This window comes from Parasteatoda tepidariorum, chromosome 1, assembly GCF_982258835.1.
Source record: "Parasteatoda tepidariorum strain Cologne lab strain chromosome 1, Ptep-v5.0, whole genome shotgun sequence".
In the NCBI taxonomy this organism is placed as follows: domain Eukaryota; kingdom Metazoa; phylum Arthropoda; class Arachnida; order Araneae; family Theridiidae; genus Parasteatoda; species Parasteatoda tepidariorum.
Genome location: NC_141755.1, coordinates 17,408,304 through 17,425,240, shown reverse-complemented (window position 1 = coordinate 17,425,240; position 16,937 = coordinate 17,408,304). Strand labels below are relative to the sequence as shown.

General features: G+C 27.2%; 1 protein-coding gene across 1 annotated transcript in view; it reads right to left on the bottom strand.

The window, feature by feature from the left end:
* Positions 1-12,486, bottom strand: part of LOC107450391 (uncharacterized) — a 71,635-nt gene extending 59,149 nt beyond the window's left edge. Inside the window, exon 1 of the mRNA XM_087159815.1 lies at positions 12,462-12,486. The gene's annotated coding sequence lies outside the window, so the exon portion shown is untranslated. The remainder of the gene's footprint in view (positions 1-12,461) is intronic.
* Positions 12,487-16,937: the final 4,451 nt, after the last annotated feature.

Here is a 16,937-nt window from a genome sequence, read left to right as displayed (position 1 = left end):
AAATTGCAACCATGCATAAAGCTGGATTCGTATCCCAGATCTTCTTGCGACAAGGATAACACCTTGACCAGCATTCACGCCGGTCGGCTTGTTTAGGTACTTTAATTTCGATTGTCTAGTCTTATTTTATTTAACAATTGAATAAAATGAAAATTAATTTTATTCATTGATGAAACTTATAACAATTCAAATATAGAATGGTTTTTTTATCGCTATTTATTAAGTTTCTTTACTTTTAAAAATTTCCTTTTGAATGTTACGATCTATATTTGGCAACATGTAATCAATCTTTCTTTTCTACTCTTGATTGCCATTACTAGAGTACGAGTTTATAAAATAAAGAATTAGAGATCTCGTTAAAGAAAAATAAAGTTTCAACAACAATGGAGAAATAGTCAATATTCAGTGCAAAAAATCTCGAAAAAATGCTTAAATTTACAATAACTTTCTAACGAATTGGAATTCGCGTTAAGTACAGAAATAAAAATGGCACTTCAAACATTTCAAATTTTGCATTTCGGTGAGCAATAGATCGCCCAAACATGGTATTTTTCTTAAAGTTTAACAGTAAATGATTCTCGAACTAATTGTAGAATTTTAATTTTTTTTCCGTCGTGCTCGTTGCACTTTTTCAGTATACATGCTTTCATAATTTTAAAGTTTCTAAGTGTTATAGATTTTGTGCAATAAAGCAAAATGTTACATAAAGCAAAAAAGAAAGTGGGAAATAATTCGCAAAAAAGCACATAAAAGAGCAATAATTTTCAGACAAAATAAAATTTAAAAAAAAAAAAACTGTGTTAAGTTTATAAGCAAACGTGTCTCCTTTTTGTTTGCCAAATTTTAACTCTGTAGTTTGCAATTCTGCAGCTTGTACAGCGGCCCTTGTGGTATTTTTTTCTACAAGTTTAATAGTTAATAATTCTTGAATTAATTAATAAATGTTAAATTATTTTATTCTATTGTACTCCTTGTATGTTTTTCTACACACCCTCGTGATTTCAAGTTTCTAAGTCTTACAGGCTTATAGGCATAAACGATATGTAAAATTAAATTGAGCACCACAAGCATTAGCGTTGGCATCCTTTACGAGTATTTAATGTAAAATAATTATTTTTCTAACAAAAAAAATAATAATAATGCTTACATATGAAGAATTATAGTAAAGAATTATGCAGAAAAAGTTTAATATTTTTTATATAAATGTCCTATTTAATAGTATCATTATTACTTACGCAAATCGAGTATATTATTACTCTATTATCTTAGTATTTTATGTACTTTATTATGTATTATATTATGTTTGATATTATGTATTATATTATGTAGTATATTATGTTACATATTAAGTTTTATATTGTGTATTATATTATGCATTATATTATGTTATATATTATGTAAAATATTATGTTTTATATTGTGTTTCATATTATGTGTTATATTATGTTCTATATTATGTATTATAATATGTATTATATAATTATCGCTTTCGCAAATGAATGGCAATTGCATAATATTGAAGGCACTGAGATATTTGTTTGCGTAAGATTGAGGTTTTATTCCAGGAAGCGACTATTTACCCTCTTTCAGGTCTATAGATACCAGTTTGTCTCAGATATAAAGGTGACCTGTGCGCGATGCCAACCACATTAACCCTATCATGTCTTTGATCCCGAAATTGTGGAACTTTGACCTTCATGACCGCCTTGTTGGCAACTGACTGTTGTGGGAATGTCTTTTTACCCGTGCAAATAAAAGATGCGGACAAAGTATATAAACATTTTTCAAGAAATTCCTCATAATACCCCGCGTTTCTGTCATATCTAATTTCTTGTAGTAATTAAATTTAAAACACATGTTCAAAAATAACTCTAATACATAAAGTGTATAAACTTATGAAGCGTTTACAGAATAAAATGGTATTTAGAGATATTTGGTTGTATGTTTTAATTTTTTTTAAAATGTAACTCTTACAGTGACTTTCAAATTTACGTTAGATTATCCAAAGCACCACTAATCTTTTGCTTTTTACTGAAGTTATCACAATTCTAATAATTTGAGGATATGAAATTCATAAAAATTTGTGTCTTTAAAAAGCAATTTCTTATCTTATATGAAGTTTACTTATAATATTAACTGAGCAATAAATATTAATCATTAATATAGTAATTTTAATAATTCTTCCTCGCATTAAGAATTAAGAAAAGTAAGTTGCTTTCCTTGTATTGAGTTCAGATAAATATTTATTAATTAAATAAATAACTCTGAGCTACATGACCTATACGTATGTTGAACTTGCAAATAATTATTTATATAAAATATTTTTTTAATATATTTTTGCTAATAAAATAAATTTTTTTTGCATTTACCTTTATTAAAAATCATTGAGTACGACTTGCATATTTTTTAAATTATTAACGTGCATTTTCTAATGTACGTCAATAAGTAATTTTTATAAAATATCTCCCAAATTAATTTTCCATCAATTGTGTGCTCTAACAAAATACGATAGATCATAATAGTTTAAAAATTTATTAAGTGCTATTTGTTACCTTTCTTAGTATTGGCACTAATATATTTAAATAAAATTAATTGGTTTTTTTCGAAAAAGTTTCTTTTTTGTTTCACGATTTTTTTACTTACAATTTATTCCTTCTTATAATTGTTAAAAAAGTGTTATAGACAATATGTTACTTATACACTAAGAAAAAAAAGTATGGCCACAACTATCAAAATACGGTAAGATTTAGCGTGTTTTTGACTCTATGGGAAAGCTAAATAGCTCGATAATTTTTACCGAAGTACTTTGATAATGATTAAGATAAAACTAGTAATAAAATACGGTTTCATAATTTGGGATAAAATTTGATAAATATGGCAATTTTTACGCAATATCTTGGAACTTGTCAGAAAAACAATTTATTCTGTTAAATTTACCTTTCAGTTTTGTACTTTTTTACCAAATGTGTCATAATAACTATAATTGTGAAAATTAGAATTTCTGGTAAACCATCTGACCGGAAAAATCGGCAAATAAATGTTTTAATTACCGTTATGATTTTTATTACCAAAGCTAAGGTTCTTTTTTTTCTTTCTAGAAATGTTATTGCTATACAGTGCGGTAATTTTACCAAAATTTTTTTCTCCTTGTACTATTTAAACCTTTAATTATAAAAATTATAAAATACACTCAACTTAAGTTATAGAAAGAATTTGTAAGAGTAAAATTGAATCGAAGAAAAGATTTTCTTCATGTATTCAATCAAGAGCAATGTAAAACTGCGTAAATATAAATAATAATTCTATCTTTAATCAACAAATATAAAACACTGAAGCATAATAGCTGTAATTTTTAAAACTAAAAAATGTCATACTGTTTAGTGAAAGTCAGCTGACATTGAAAAGACTGCTTATAAATTTCTTAATTTTTAAAGAACTGACTAATTTTGATTAGCGTTAATTAAGAAGAATTTTACTTCTTTTTCTCTCTAAATAGTTATTCTAACCTTTACACAATGATATTAATTTTTAGTGACAATTAATAAATTAAATACGCAAATTAAAAGTGTAAGCCTATTAAAACAAAGTATTTTTTTGCCCCGTTCCACTAAAAACTTTTTAAATTGATTCCTTGAGAAGAATTATTTTTGAACAGTTTTAAAAACTCTTTTAATTTTCTATTAAGTGCTTCAACGAATACAAATGCTTTTTCAATAAGCAAGCTTGTACATATGTACAGTGTGTATCATGAAAAACTAAAAACTTTAATTACTTTTGATTTAAAAATCAGATTTTCTCGTATTAAAATGTAATCTAAAAGATTTAAGAGGCGAACCTTGAATATGCTAATCGATTAATGCAGACAATTTTTACGAAATCAGATTCAATGTTTTATTTTCTCTAAATACCCTTTTCCCCCGCGGAGTTCGGATTCTTGATTAATAGTTTAGTCAGGAGATCTGATAGTGGTTGGATCCCCATTAAACTAACTGAACTTTTCACATATTGCACCATACCTCTGAAATCATTTAAGTGAATTAAAAAAAAACTTGCACACAATTATAAAATATTTTTATTCGATCATATCACCATGTAAACAGTGAGTATTTTTGTGTTCAAATTAATAATGGAGGGAAATATTTGTAATCATAGGGAATACAAATTTTGAAACTATTTTTAACTGCGAATTTCTAAATGGAGATGATACGAAATTTAAATGAAGTCGGTAAATTGTTTCTAAGCAATAAAAATTCAAGAAAAAAAAAAAAACCAATTCGAATTTCTTAATTTTTATTTTTATAAACTATACAACTCTCACGAAAGAGTTCCCTTATTCTTATTGTGTTCCAAAATTCTTTGATTCGCCTAAAAAATTTTAAAGATGTAGTCAGTCAAATACACAAAAATTAAAACATTAATTAAAACAAATTGGCATGAATTAAATTAAATTAAATTAAAGCAAATTACCATTAAAGAGCCCAAACTTTCGACAGCTTTCTTGCCAAAATATTGGAATTATATTTTCCTGATAACGACTATCTGGTTTATTTTGAGAGCCAAAGAACCTAATCTGTTGAAAAAAATAATTAATAACTAAATAATTAATAACTAAATAATTAATATTTAATAATTGAAAATATTTAATAATTAATGATTGAAAATATTTAATAATTAATAATTGAAAATTCTTTATAATTGAAAATATTTAATGATTAATAATTGAAAATATTTAATAATTGAAAATATTTAATAATTAATAATTGAAAATATTTAATAATTAATAATTGAAAATATTTAATAATTAATAATTGAAAATATGTAATAATTAATAATTGAAAATTCTTAATAATTGAAAATATTTAATAATTGAAAATATTTAATAATTAATAATTGAAAATATTTAATAATTAATAATTGAAAATATTTAATAATTAATAATTGAAAATATTTAATAATTAATAATTGAAAAAAATGCATTTAGAAAAAGCACAATTTCGTATTATTTTATAATTTAAAATATTGTATGCATAGATTAATTAGCAAATTAGGAGTATATTTATTGGCACTTAAGCCATGAAGATTTTATCTTAGTATACGGAAATGTAATTACTAATTGAAAAATTTTCAGGTAAACTGTGTTTTGTATTGCGAATTGTACAGACGGAGAAATTTATCTATGTGTCATATATTTTTGGTGTAAATGAGTGTTGAAGTTAAACAGATAATTCTTATGCGTTCTGTATAGTACTGTTTTAGATTGCTTATTAAATATTATATGCGAACCCGTTATTAGTATTTTTACCAACTCTTCGGTTTTGTTTACACAGTATTTTGACTCTCGCGGAACGTTATTTTAAATCTGTTAGAATTCCAGAACCGTTGGAGCTAGGGTTCGGAAATTTGGACATCGACTACGAGGAGCAAATTCTAGCCCCGGTACGAAAAATCGTTTAAAATTTTTTAATTATTCCTTTCGAGAGAAATGTTAAGGTATTTTTTCGCATTAGTTTAACGTTAGTCATTGTTGTGAATAAAACTGTGAACGATTTCGTTTAAGATTTTATCGCCTGCTCTATAATGTTTTACTATTCTTCACAAGTTCAGTCAGCAACGTGAATTTCATGCGGATTGGTGCTACGTCACAGAATCAGTATTTCTAAAGTTGTTTGGAGCTACGTGTTTATTTTATTTATAGTTGTACTTTTAAAACGTGTTTTTCTTTTTGGGGGGGGGAGGAGAAATTTTTTTTTTCAAACTCTCAATGAATTCTAATACAAGAAAGTTTGAAATAAAATAATTTAAAATATATCGAGTTTATAAGACTTATTTTTATAAAAATTTTAAAGAAAGCAGATGAAATTCAGTGGTTTTTTTAATAATACTGACAAATCCAAATAAACAACCGACTATTTCTCTGCTTTCCTTACAAATTTTATACGAAATTCTTGCAACACATTTTAAGATAAACTTAAATGAACATAATACCTGGAAAATTAGTCGAGACTATATAACTCCATTTTTATAAGTTATATTTGTATAACAATATAGAATGTAAAAGTATTATATTAGAATATATTTTATAGATTACTTTTTCTTGCAGACTCATATTAAAGTTGTTTTGCTAAATACTTTTAAATCATTTTGTCAAAAAAAGGTTAACAATGTATTTACAGTTTTTCTAGTCAACTAGTATTTATTTCGTTATTCAAAACTCAAAAGTACAAAAAAATGATATATTTACTACATTGTTAAATGTACAACAAAAAACATTAAGCATGCCATTAAACAACAGCAAAAAAATCTAACGGAAAATGACAAAACGATAGCGTAAATTAATTAATAGCTTGTAAAGTAATTTCAGTGTGGTTCTTTGTATTTTATACGTTTCTTTCTCTTCTCCTTCAAATATCTGTATCTAATGCACTGTTAGAATTTTTATTCTAAAATTACGATAAAATAACCAGCAGCAGTCTGTCCATCCAATTAACCGTAAAGTTTACGGTAAAGAACATTTTCTTATCATTACAGTTTCGAAACCATTTACAACTAGTATGGCTAAAAAAAACATGAATAATAAACCATACGGTTTTATAACTATTTACAACTAGCATAAAAATAGAAGACTTTTTATGCTAAGCAACTTTATGGTGCTGACATCAATTCGTGAATGAGAGTGTCGTATTATAAGAGTCCAGTGTCTCAAATTGGGAGTGCAGGGCACTAGAAACTCTTCATGTATTGAAGGGAATGGAGGAAATATCATGGTGTCAACTCTGAGACACGAACCCCCGTTCTTTCGGTCACGAGATTGACAGATTAGCCCACTCGGCTATAATATGTATCTCGTTACACTGAACAAAGTGGTTTCATTAGGTGGGCCTAGTTAGTGAGATAAAATTCTGGTTGTTTAACCGTATTAGATGAAAACAGTTAATAAACAGTTTCTCCCACAGTTAACAGTTTGATTACCATCTTATGAATAGTTATTTGGCTGTTTTGTTAGAGTATGGTAAAATAACAACTAAATAAATCGTTATTTTACCATTTCATCTGCAAAATTTCTGGCAGTGTAAGAATAACTTAAAAGCACATTGCAAAAAAGAAATAGCAAGAGCTATCGAATACAACAAAATCTCCCCAGGCTGTAATATTTTCATAATTGTCTTAAATATTTGTGTTAGCGTTTCGTATTTACTCCCGAAGGTTTAACGTAAGCAATAGACAATACACGTTTTCCTTTTTTACGCGATAAAGAGATTTCTTTGCTGCCGTTCATCCAACTCTCATTAGTAAGGTAAAAATAAATAAATAATGGACTTTCCCTGACTTAATGACTCTCATGTCATTACGCTAAGATGTAGATTCATTGTAGCGTAATGATTAACGCCAAACCAATTACTTGATAAATGATCACTCCAAAAAACGCCTGTTTTTTTTTTTAGAATAAAATTACAAATTGTTATTTTAATTAGTATAATATCTGTCAGTCTTAATTTTAAGACAAAAATAATACTCAGATGTTTTCGAAATTATATTTTTCGAACCCAAACCTAGAACTTTAAATTCGAGGCTGAGACCGATGGGAAATTTTTTTCCCGAATTTTTTTTCTTGTGCGAAATTTATTATAATAGATAAGGGTAAAAATTTGAAAAGATATGAAATAAAACGAAAATATAAAAGTATTATTAGAAATTACTATTCTCACAATTTGGAATAGAGTCCCTTTATCTAATGTTGTCAGAGAAATTACATAAAGCGAATTGGTCAAAAGAGATAAACCGTGGGATCAATAACCAAATTAATGTCAAATTTGTCTAGTACCTTGATTTCATACTTCTCGTGAAAATAAGTTAACTGTTCATTTCAAATTTTAACAGCCAAAATACTTTCAGAACTACGCCAAAGTAATTAACGTCAAATTACTGATGAACTGATTCAACCCTTTAAATATAAAAAAAAGTATTTCAGAGTTAGTTTGTAAAACTTTTCGTAGAAAAAATCCTTTTCTCAAAACTAACAATTTATCAAAGATCAACTGTTTATTCATAAATAACTTGATAACAATGCCAAGTGTTGCTATGCTAGCTTTTTAAAGCTAATTCTTTCACAAATTACATCGTTATTTAACGCCGTTTTTCCTTTCTTTGAATAGTTATGAGAAAAAGAAACCTGATGCATATATATTTATAACTTTTAGATACCTAGATATATATATTTATATTTTTAGATAGACTAAAGATACGTTGTCAACCTTTCCAGGAAATATCAGATCTACGAGTTAATTTTTCTTTCCTTTCATTTCGGTAAATTTCGGCTATCAGCCAATCACAAACTGCTACGCGTACATCGTAACTCTCCAACTACGTTAGATAAAGGGACTCTAGTTTGAAAATAGTAAGAAAGCATGCATAATAGAAACTTGATAATGGGAATCCCGCTCTGGGCATGGATGTTTCTATCTCTCTCTGTGCTGTCCTCTGTTGTGTGTGTGTATGATGTGTGAATGTGCCCCCCCCCCCCCTATAAACGGGTTGTGGCAGTGTGGCGTGGGCAATGTTGCTCGCCTCCGTGACTTTGGTTCACAGGTGCCCACTGGGTAACGCGAAATGAGCAACAATTCTGGCGTAGTATAGGCAAAGATTCAAATTCAGTGCCTGCCATTGAAAAAAAAAACTATAACAGTTAAAAAAAGGAAATAAAAAATGAAGTTAAAGGAGTATGAAAAATGGTGTTGTAGTGAAAACGTGAGTTAATAGTTAAACTCAACACCAAAAATGGTGGCATTTATGCACTAAAATTTTTTTTATAGTGATTTTAATATGAACTTATATATCCTTGTATACTTGTATATGTACGGTACGACATTGTAAGTTAGTTCAACAAATGATTTTCTTTCTATTTAAGAAAGAAAGTCTCAAAAATACAAAGAAGAAAACGAAAACCCAGAAATTTCGAATTATAAAAAAAATTCTAAAATTTAACACATAGTACTTGCAGTGGAAAATTATAAATAGAGTTATTTTATATTTTTTCTCTAGATTTGAAATTGTAAAAAAAAAAACGGAAAAATATCAAACGAAATCTTCTGAAAACCACAAAAATATCGGTATTAGTTTCACTGGAGCCGTTATGACTCAGTGTTAAAAGTGAACTGAACTGTCATTGAGGACTAGGGTTCAAACCTCATTGACGACTGGAAGGCCATCCAGCGTCAGATCGTCGACTAGCAGATTGTTCGTGACATAAAAGATCACATTGCCCCAATCATGCCGTTAATAACAAAATTGTGGAGTCTTATCCTCAATTGCCACCAGGCCTACGATGGGCTGTTGAGGGAATGCTTTATTAATTTTTAAATTTCACTGAAAATTCAGTTCAATACTTTTCGCTAATACTTTATCGGGCCATTTATTTTAGTATTTAAATATATTAAAACATTTTTAGGATTAATATTCAGTTAAGAAAAGAAATTCATTGGGTAATATAAAAGTATGTTTACCCCTATTCATTGTGGGCGGACTAAGTAGAAACTAAATGATGGTTATTTCTTTTTATTTATAAAATAAATTTTGTAAACGTTATAAACTGCGACAGAAATTGTAAATAACAACTTTTTTTTATTCGTATATATCTAAAATGAAAAGCTTACTTTTCATGAGATTTTTAAAAACAAGTTGCAACACATCCTAAGCTGTGCGTCGTGCTCTTTTTTCATAGATTTTTTTATTAAGTTGAAATATTTAGTTTCATTTTATTAAGTAGCATTTTTTAAAACTTACTCAAAATGTACAATATTTAACAGAATAGCAATTAATAGCTACTATATTAGCTTAATTAGCTATTATAATAGCTTGATTAGCTGCTATAATAGAGCTTAATTAGCTACTATAATAGCTTAATTAGCTACTACAATAGCTTAATTAGCTACTGTAATGACTTAATTAGCTACTATAATAGCTTTTATCTACTATTATAGCTTACAGGTACTATAGTAGCTTATAGCTACTATAGTACCTTAAATTTACAAATAAAAATTTATTAGTTAAGTTTCATAAAATATAATTCATGAGATTTTTAAAAACAAGTCTCAACACATCATAAGCTGTGCGTCGTGTTCTTTTTTCATGGATTCTTTATTAAGTTGTAATATTTAGTTTTATTTTATTAAGCAGAATTTTTTAAACCTTAGTCAAAATGTACTATATCTAACATAGTAGCAATTAATAGCTACTATATTAGCTTACATAGATACTATAATAGCTTAATTAGCTACTATAATGACTTAATTAGCTATTATAATAGTTTTTATCTACAATTATAGCTTACAGGTACTAAAATAGTTTATAGCTACTATAGTACCTTAAATTTATAAATAAAAGTTTATTAGTTAAGTTTCATAAAATATATTTTAATCAATGAAATAAATTTTTTTTTTTTATAAAACATCAATTGGTATCTCGACGAAAAAGGAATCGGTGTCCATGTTATCACTTAAACTCAAAGCAGTTTATACTTATTACCTAGCTTATCTGCTGATTATGTAGAATAATCCGTTACAGTGCAGAATCAAGTTTTTTTTCCGCATTTTATCTAACTAATGTGCATATTAACGGTCTCCGTAACCGTAATAGTTATAACGGTTTCTGTAAGTTTAAAAGTTTGTTTCTGCTATTCATTCTTTAAACTAATTTGTTGAGTGCATGATTGTATTGATTGATTCGATTCTTTAGATATTGGATTCAGATATTTCTCATAAGGAGAAAAAAATTCTGCTAACATTACCGTACTGTTATGATAATAACAATTCGGCTTACAAAGTGATAATTCTGATTAATAAAACCAAAATACACGGTATTTAAACCATTCATTTGGTAATTTTTCCGTTTATATAATAGCGGTTTACTGTTAATTCTCAAATTTATTGTTCTTATTACAACACATTTGGTAAAAATACAAAACTTAAGAGTAAATTGAATCGAATAAATTGTTTTGAGGCCATACTCCGTGGTATTATGATAAAATTACCTAATTTTACCACATTTACCACATTTTAACACTTGTTATAAAATCATATATTATATTTTATTTTCCTAAAATCATTACCAAAGCGCTTCAGTAAAATTTATCCAGCTTTTTGGTGTTTACATAGAGCCAGAAACATGGTAAAATTTACCCTATTCTGGTAGTTTTGACCATACTTTTTTTGCTCAGCGTTATTATTATATCATTTTAAGCCATTTGATTCTTTGTATTATATTTTTTGAATTGACTGATGTTTGATTCTATCAACTAATGTGCCTATTGTTTGACAGTAGTAACTTCGTTTTTTAGAATGCAAAAAATAAATTAATAACAATTTAAATTTAAGTGTGCAGAGCCGTGTTACTGTTGTTGCAGCAAATATCTTTTCGCTTTACCGAGGGGTCAGTAGAGTAATGTGCAGATAGTCTAATAAAATAATTTTGAACTCAGTTTTCTGCACTTTAATGGGTCATTCTAGTTCATCCTCACATTAGCTAGATAATCAGTAGAATAAATGATTTCTACATTTTAGCGGTAGCATTCATATTCACTCGATTAGCTTATGCGAGAGACGGGGAAAATTTTTAGCACAAACGATCGCATACACAATAAGGAAAAATTACTTGATTAAAAACTTCATTCGCTTTAAACACATACCAATTTGAAATAACAGTCGACATGTTTCAAGTGATCAAAAATAGGCTCACATTTTCAAGACTTGCTAGACGTTAATGAGAAGGGAAAAAAAGTGATTTGAAATAAAAACGTAAATTTGCCAAAGAAAAATGGAAGTGAGGAAACAAAATTGGAAAAAAAGCACAGTAACCAAAAAGAGAAAAAAAGAAAGAGAAAAACCTCATTGGTCGAAAGGGGTAAATCAGGGTTAGATGCATTACCAAGCGCTATGGAGAGGTGGTGTCGTTAACACGGGTATCAGTATTCAATAAAATGAAACTAGATTCCAGAGTATCAAGATGAGCTGATGAGACTGGGGTGGAAATAATTTTGGCATTGTCGAAATTGAAATTATGTCCAAGATTCCAACAATGTGCATCAATTGATGATTTCTCGCATTCTTGCTAACGGACTTATATATCGTGTTCCTTAAGTCTAAATCTTAGAGCACATCTAGTTTGTCCGATGTAGCTAAGGTCGCACTGAAAAGGATTGTGGTAAATGCCCCAGTGATTATCAAAACTAATAAGATCTTCAAGAAACTTAAATTTAATTTTGAGAACAAGCCAAAAAATGGCATTAAAAAGCGCTTTTTCTGTGAGCACTTGAAACATGCCGACTGTTATTTCCAATTTGTGTATGTTTGACGTGAATTAAATTTTTAAACAAATAATACTTTACCACTTCAGTTTCTTGGATTGATTAATTTAAATAAGGCAATGTAATAACAGAAAAAAACATAATATATTGCTTCGTAACTTACTCTCATGTTATTCTCTCAGTAATTCTTCAGATTCTATTTACCATCAAGGTTGTTATTTAGATTTGGAGTCAGAGTCAATGAGTTGGAACCGAAGAAAATTTTGAAGGAGTCGCAAAGGTTTGCTTGACTCCGATTCTGGTTGGTTGAATGTTAGGCCCTATAGATTAAAATAAGAAACGAAGTTTTTGTTTTCATGAATATTAATTAGACAAATATTTATAATTAGCAAAGAGAAAAAAAAGTCTCAGCAAGAAAAGTTCCGCTTATGTTTACGAAACATTTTCAATTTTCTAAAAACATGTAATAAATTTTATGATCACTCAAAACTATTTCTATGGTGTTATCATGATTATACACCATTGATGATATCCATAACTACTGTAACATTCAATATAATTTGTACTTGTTTTGGGGAGCTTCTTTTCGAAATATTTTATTTTGGTTGGAAATTGCTTATTTAAGATTACTCTAAAATAACACGTTAATATTTTTGAAAATTATGATTAAATTATTATTACTTTTAAGATTATTAATTAATGTTTGAGCAAAATATTTTCACACAGAAATGAATTTTTTATATAGTTTTTGTTTGCTAATGGACAGTGCGATGTGTTTTAGATATTTCAGAAATATTTAAATAATAGTTAAGGAAAAGTAGAAGCATTTTAAGAAATTGATGAAAATGTTTCTAAGAACTTTTGAAATTTTTTTGTACATTGCAAAAGTTGCAAATTTATTATTTTTCTTTATTTCTTGAATCATTTGTGCTGTGGGGGCTTAAAGAAAAAGAGAAAAAAAATTAATGTGCAAAAAGGCTTGAAAAGTTTTTTTTTTCTTCGAAGAATTTTGTTATTTATAAGTCAAAATATTGAGGAACTTTTTATCGATAAAATCTGGGAGAAAAGTGCCTTGGGAAACGAACTTAAAAAGAAGTCGGGAAAATGCCGTAAAATAATAGATCAAACCTCTTTCTGGTGTGAGGCAAGAACCTTTTATTTGGCATATTAGATCAGCCTACAGTCTTTCTATAAGAGACAAGAAAAATATTATGGAGAATTCTTAAAATAAGAACTCTAAACCGCCCTTTCCTTTTAAATGAAATAAATTGATTTTTAAAACATTTGTATTTGATGAAAAGTTGCTGCAATTTAATTGGATTTTATAATAACGAACTTTTTGTTTAATGTGTAATTTTTAAAAAAAATATGACTTTTCATTTCATTTATTTATTTGAATTAGCAAACTCTATGAGATCAACATTAATTACATTTGAACTAGAGTTTAGACAATATCTTCAAATTAAAATCTTCAAACTTTTTTGTATCTTACTTTCTTTTAAATATGCTTTATAATTTTTTTGTAAAAGAAAGAGGGAAAAAATAATTAGTTTATTGCATTAACAAATCAGCATTGTAATATGCGAATAAAATGGGGGGAGAATAAACAGTGTATTTTTAAAGGTTTATGACATTTTAAAAATATAATAGAAAATAGAAATGAATTCATTTTCATTACAGAATATCAACAAATCATCTTAAAATACTATTATTAAAAAGTAATTTTAAAACATTAATTAATTATTTTATAATGTACATGAATCCTTTTATAACATAGGTATTAATTACCTGTCTCAATGAAGCTTAAACTTCTAGAATCTAGAAGCATGAATTTGATTAAAACGGGTATATTGTTTCACAGACCCTTCGACGCTTATGAAATTGACGCAGAGAAATTTAACCCTTTGACGCTTATGAACAAGTTCAGCTCGCAATCGAATCGTGCCTCATAATGCGCGCAAGCGAGTTCCGCCCGGGAGCAAGATTTTGACCGTAATGGTTAGTAACGAGCACAACTCGCGTAGTGAAATTTTTCCCCAATGCGCGCTGACGAACTGAGCTCGTTCGCCATTATTATTCTGCATTGACTATGTTAAAAACGAAAAGTAGGTGAAAACTGTTATTCATATGTACTACGAATACTTTAAGAAATTTTTAAAACACGCGAGGCGAGCTATCTACCGCATCCAGAGATGCCAACTTGCCCCGCTTTGTAAAATAGTATTTCCTAGTGTTGGCGAAAGTCAAGTTACTTTCAGTTTAGCATTTCTCCTTTTAAGTAATTTTTTCACCACTAAATATCAAAAACTATAAGTAACATATAAAATGCACCGTTAAAGCAACAATCTACTGGTTACTCTATTAAAAAGTAGGCGTATAACTGTCCTTCTCCAACGAAATTTACTACATAATTTGCTACCACTTTATTATAACAATTCCAGAAGACGGAGCAGTTGGCATCGCCAGAGAAGAGTGACATTTTCGGAAGAACGGAGGTGGAAAACAGATGCCACTTTCGACTACTGTTTGCACGTAATACTGTGCGAATTAATGAAACGAAAACTGCTCATTTCCCTGACAGTCAAAGGGTTAAATTACGTTTTACAGGTCAGTAGTTGTTAAATTAAAGCCCAAAATTAGAGGGTATACTTTAAGGTATTATGATAAAATTGCCACAATTACCAAATTTTATCTCAGATTATAAAAGCATATTTTATTCTTAATTTTACCAAACGCAAAGCTTTAAATTACCGAGATTTTTTTCGTTTCAATAGAATCATGAACGCGGTAAATTTGTACTATATTCTGATAGTTTACACCATACTTTTTCGCTCAATGATAAAATCACCAGTTTATATAAATTGAAAAATAAAATTGATTTAATTTTTAAAAAGTACTAGTTGTTTAAGGAATATTGAAATAAAAATAAGATCAAAGAGTTTTGAAAAAGAATGAAGTCTTATTTAGGTTCTCTAGAATAAGGAGAATAAATCACCAATCTATACGTATATAGAATACTTAAAGTGCATCCTGTTTTGAAGCGCTGTCTTGAACACCTCTTCAAAATAAAACACAATAAAATACATAATTAAAACACAAATTTATATGAATAAAGATGAAATGTCTAAAAATTTAAAAACAAATTAAGTCGTTTTCAATATATAAATTTTCAAAAAAAATTTCTAGTGATTTCTGTAATGATTAAAGAAACTCATCTAATATACTGAGAGAGTCAGTATCAAATTGACCTTAAATATAACTTTTATAGCTTTTTTAGATCAATTATAATTTTACGAATTATAACTTTATACGAAAAATTTATATACTCTTAAATTCATGAGAAATTGAAAATAGACATTTAATTGCATGAATCTGATTAGTTCTAGTTAACAAACTCAACTTTATTGTATGACATTTAGTTACTTAAGCATCATAACTTCAGTAAGCTAGAGCGGTCACGTAGCATTTTTTATTCTGTTTTTAGTAATTTATTTGTTGAAATGTAGTTTTTTAAAGTAAATGTCTATAATTGTTTGTTTAAAATCAATATATTAATTTGAGCTATAGTTATAAAAAGTTAGTGTTAGCAAAAATATAAACGAAAAACTACGAACATGCATTCTAATATTATGTTTTATTTGTTGAAATGTATTTTATATTAATGCATTAACATACACAACAATAATAATAATTAACTATAATTTATGTTAATTTATTTGTTGAAATGTAATTTTTTTTTAAATAAACGTTTGTAGTTGTTTGTTAAAAATCAGTATATCAAAGTGAGATATAGGTAAAATAAGTTAGTATTAGCAAAAACATATATGAAAAACAGAACTACGAGCCTGGATTCTAATATTATGCATTGTATTATTTCATAATAAAAACTATATGTCGTAAGAACTCGAATAACTAACAAAAAAATAATTAATTATGATAATTAATAACTTAATTATGATGAATTTCAATATAACCCAACATATCAATATGATATATCAATATGAAAAAATGTTTAAAATATAGTTCAATTTTTCTGAAATTATTGTATAACAAACAATGGTAATAAGTAATAATAGTTGAACAAAAGATAAATTTAAGTGGGGAAATTTTCCTTATTTGTTGATTATATGGTTAATCTAAATTGAAGACAAATTGTTATATTTTTCTTCCAATAACATAAAAATACTAACTTTTGATGAGAAACTTTTAAAACAAACAAGCTCTAATTTGTTCTCTAGGCTATTATTATTATTAGTATTAACAATTTTATCTCGAATTTAGTTTTAATTTAAAATCGCCTTATAATTTCGAGTTTAAAAATTTTAAGTTTTATGAGTTAAATTAAGTTTAGAAATTTATCTTAATAGCTAGTTTATTTAACCAATAAATACCCATTGATATTATTTAAAGTATGTGAATTATATGATAAGATATTTGATTTCTGTATAATATTTTAATTTGTACTGTTTTATTATTATTATTCATATCGATAGCTTTACAAATAAAATTATTTATGAAAAATTTCTAATAATTTTAATTCTAGCAACTAGTACTAAAGTAAAGTTGATAAATTAAAACTACAAATCTAATAAATAATATTTAGCCGAAACTTTATTAAAATTAAACTTCCTTTCTTATT